This window comes from Cricetulus griseus, chromosome 5, assembly GCF_003668045.3.
Source record: "Cricetulus griseus strain 17A/GY chromosome 5, alternate assembly CriGri-PICRH-1.0, whole genome shotgun sequence".
Lineage (NCBI taxonomy): Eukaryota > Metazoa > Chordata > Mammalia > Rodentia > Cricetidae > Cricetulus > Cricetulus griseus.
In genome coordinates this window covers 145,490,227-145,494,852 of record NC_048598.1, presented here as the reverse complement: position 1 = coordinate 145,494,852, position 4,626 = coordinate 145,490,227, and positions in this window count along the sequence as shown.

Here is a 4,626-nt window from a genome sequence, read left to right as displayed (position 1 = left end):
TGATATTTCATAAAATATGTAAATAATATCAATTAGGCCAGGAGCTTTTAGAACCCTCACTGGCTTTTTTTTTTCTACATAGAGCTGCCTATCATGGAACTCACTCTGTAGACCAAGATGACCTCGAACTCACAGAGATCCACTTGCCACTGCCTCCTGAGTGCTGAGACTCAAGGTGTGCACCACCATACCAAGCTCCTCACTGCTTTTTAAGAAGCCTTAAAAGATTAATTTATGTTTTATTTGACTCCTTGAAGTACCAGTTAATTGAAAATTATACCTAGGAAATAATAATTAAGGGAGTTTTATGTCCTTATGCCCTTTCATTTCATTCATCAAATGAAATCCTGCTGGTAAAATAAAATGTGTATTACTTAAGGGGATCAAGTTTAGATGTTCCCCAGAACTTTAAGAGAGGAACACGAACACTTTTCACACAGATAAATAAGTACTTGACGTGATTAATGTGCCAATTACTGATTTTTAACATGGTATGTTTGAATACTGTCCATACATGGGTTGAAACACGTAGAATTGTTGTGTCAATTAAAAAATAACTATTTGTTTATTTTAGTTCATTTATAAATGGAATGCCAGGAAGATATCTTTTGGATGTCAAGTTCTAAATTCTGAATGTGAACTTGAAGCTTCTGATTCTGTCTCAAGTGTCATCTGGGTTCCCCACAGTGTGTGCGACAAGCATTCAAATTCAATGAATCCTGTGATTATGTATTTAGCAGAAGACTCATATAACCAATTAAAAGCTATGCAATTCTTTTATGGGATATACTTTTGCATATTGAAGTTTTCCACATGGCGATCTGATTAGTTGCATGTGTCATGCAACTTTTCTGTTTAGCATCTCTCACATTTAAATACGACAGGTAGCCAATTTTGATTTTATGACACAGATAACATGAAGAATAAAATAAACCCATAATGTATTATTTCCCCCCAAATCGCAGGTTTTCAGTGGGGTTATATAATGACTGGGCATGATTGGTAAGGGAAAGTGAAAATTATACACACACACACACACACACACACACACACACACACACACACATATATATATATATCACTGATTTTTGTCAGTCTTCTAGAGATTTAGAGGTGACAGATACATATGTTTCTATATATATAGTATATATTATGAGTACTGATATATTGAGTAAAGTTATTTTATTTTATACAGTTCACAGAGATTTCTAAATTCATGTTATCTAAAATCATTATTGGTTTCTTAGAAGGAAAAACAATTTTCAGGAAACTTTAGACTATGATCTATTTTAAGTGGGTCTAAAAGCTGTACTGATTTCAGCATCTAACATATTGTCTGCAACAATAAACAATGATTATTCTTACCATTCTGACTCTGGCTTTTAATCCTGAATCTCATTCTATGGTGGTGACAGAGTCAGAGCTAGAGGTAATTATCCAGCTTCACAATGAAGGCTGTAGCCTCAAGGGTATCTTATCCAAGGACAAAAGTACCAAGTAATAGATTATACTTAAATACCTAGACACTCACACATACAACACAAATATCACATGCACAAACCATACATATCACAGACATACACACACACACCACAAATCATACACATACTACATACCACGTACACCTACACTACGCATACCAGGCACATCATACACAGCACACCACACACAAACACTTTACACACATCCCACACATATACCATACATACCACATACACCACAGACAGCATACATACATTATACACACATATCACACATACCATACATACACCATGCTTACTCCACACATACATATTACAAACACACCATATATATCACAGCACATATACACACCACACACATACACACAAACACTTGCACACAGGTTCTGAATCCTGGGCTTGAGTCAGGTTTATTTACCTGTTTGGAGTTTCTTAATTTATGGTTGGACTTTGGAAAGAAGATAGTGCTGATGTGCTTCTAAAAATTTTATGTTGAACTTGTTTGGGGAGTTTTTTGTTTTATTCTTATGTTTTAGTGGCAAGAGAAGTTTATAACTTTTGACAATTTCTCCAAAGATTTGTGTCCTTCAAATGTTCAAGAAAAATTTACCAAGTTTTGATTTATTTCTCTAAATTAGCATAAAAACAATAGCTGTCCTACCACTGTCACAGTGATGTCTTGAGGAAGATATCATCATACAAATTTGCTTCGCCAAACTTGCCACCATTTTTTTTTTTAGCCATGTGATCAATTCTGGTCACACTGTGTGCCATCCATGAGAACCCCAAATCCCCTGTCTTCTTTTGGGAAGCCATGTCATTCACAGCTTTCCTGGCCTAGTTAGCTTTTTGTTGCTGTGATAAAACCCTGACCAAAAGCAAGTTGAAGCTCAAGGCAGGAACTGAAGCAGGGACCTTAGGTAATGCTGCTCACTAGCTTTTCTCCTCTGCTTCTGCCTGTCTTACGAGATCCAGGGTCACCTGCACAGGGGTGGGAGTGGGCTAGGCCATCGTTTATCATTTAGCAATCAATAAAATGCCCCATAGACATGCCTACAGGCAAATCCAATGGAGGCAATTCCTCAACTAAGGTTCTTTTCTTCACAGGTGTGTCAAGTTAGCAACTAAGATTAGCCACTACACTGCCCAAGCAGTAAGCAATGAAAACAACTTGGATCACTATGCCTAGAAAATGGTATACAGATTGGCATACATGGTATGCAGATATACCACATATGTATGTGAACCATGTAAGTCTCTGGTGCCACAAGAGGCTAGAAGAGAGTGTCAGGTCATTCAGAAGTGGAGTTATAGGCATTTGTGAGCCTCCATAGCAGGTCCAGGTAATCATAGCACTGAGCCATCTCTCCAGCCTCCAGATGGGTTCATTTCAAAATGAATTTGTGGTCAATATTGAAAAATAAGAACATTTCATCTCAAAACAATCAGATTTCAATTTTCTTTTTAAACAACTTAATATCTGGCTTCTTTGAGTTGTCTTCCTCTATGACAGTGCTTGAATGAAGCTGAGCATGGGAACCTCTGGTCTCCTCACTTGGAGATGGCTCTCTGCCTTTCTTTCTTTGATTTAGCACTTCTTCCTCCATTTTTCTTAGAAAATTCTTTCAATTTACAAACATAAAATGGTTAGAATGAACATGCAAGCAATGAGGACAGCTGTCTACATTTTCCACAGACATTGCTTTTCCTATCAGTGAATTCTTTTCCTTCGAAAAGAGTATCCTCTGTGACAAAGAAATGGCAAGATTCCTGACATGGTTCAAAGGCCCAAAAATGAAACAGGTGATGTGGTTAGGCAAGTACTGTAGACTGGGAAGTGCTTCTGTGATTCATAGCTGATCATGGACAGGCCCTTGTGCTCAGAGAAATAAATGGAGTACTCACATATCATTCAAATGGAGTACTCACATACCATTCAAATGGAGTACTCACATACCATTCAAATGGAGTACTCACATATCATTCAAATGGAGTACTCACATATCATTTGGGAGAACCTGAATGAATGAGCTATTTTTAAAAGGCCTCTTATTTTTGTCTTGAGCATAAATGTCACTTCTAAGGATTAGAAAAGTGTAAACTACAGAATGGTGTTTGTTTCTTTTAAACTTCAAGGGTTGCAGTAGATGTGGAAAGCCTAAGTGCTAGCTGGAAGAGCTGTGAAGATTTGGTGGTGAGTGATGAAGGCCTGTGGAGTTCCTGATCAGCTCCCATTGAAATCAAACATTCTTTCCTGGTACTACGGGCCTCTAGCCCACGAGTGGCCTCTAGAGAATACATCAAAAGAGAAACAAGGCACAGGAAACCACCGACTGGATGTGATTGTGATCGGTTCCCACATAACATCTTTCTAAAACCTCTTCATTCCAGGTCCCACTCTGTTTTAAGTCCGTGGTACTTCGGCATGGACGAAGTCGTCAATGACACAGACCTGTGAAAGACTTTTTAGAGTTTACAAAGTAATTACCACACTAAAACCCAGGCTGGTCTTGCACTATACGTGGTTCAGCACAAGCTCTGTGGAAAAACAGAGGCCAGACACTCCAACGGGAGAACCTGCAGGACATTTTTCTAAACCTAATTGCAGGGGCCATTTGGGGTAGAGCAAGGTTGCACTATAAATCTGCCATTCGTAGAGGGCCAGCGTTCTTGATGCATATTGAACCAATCTTTCTCCTGTGAAACTGTGTAAGCTAGATTCGGTGCCACTGTAGTAAAATGCTCCTCAATAAACTGTTTTCACGAGAAGTTTGCCCACTCATGTGTCCCAAAGCTGTTGTAATCTTCACTGTTGAGGCTGATCTAGCAGAAGGGACATTACTCTATTTCTTGACATGTTTAAAATTCTCTAATGAATAAAGCTAACAGCTCATGGTTGCTTCGACTGTCACTTGATTATCCCGGAGGGATTTTTCCTTTCATTCTTTTTTTCTTTCTTCTTCTTTTTTTTGTCTTTAAAATTGGCCTCCTAGTTTGTTTTTAACTACCTTGAGCACAGAGGTCTGAAGGGAAAACAGATCAAAGATCAGCTTGCAACATAAAATGCAGCTGTAGTTAATTAAAGGCAAATGAAGGACATCTGACCAGAGTCTTTAAGAGCCGCCTTGTCACACATTCAACAGTC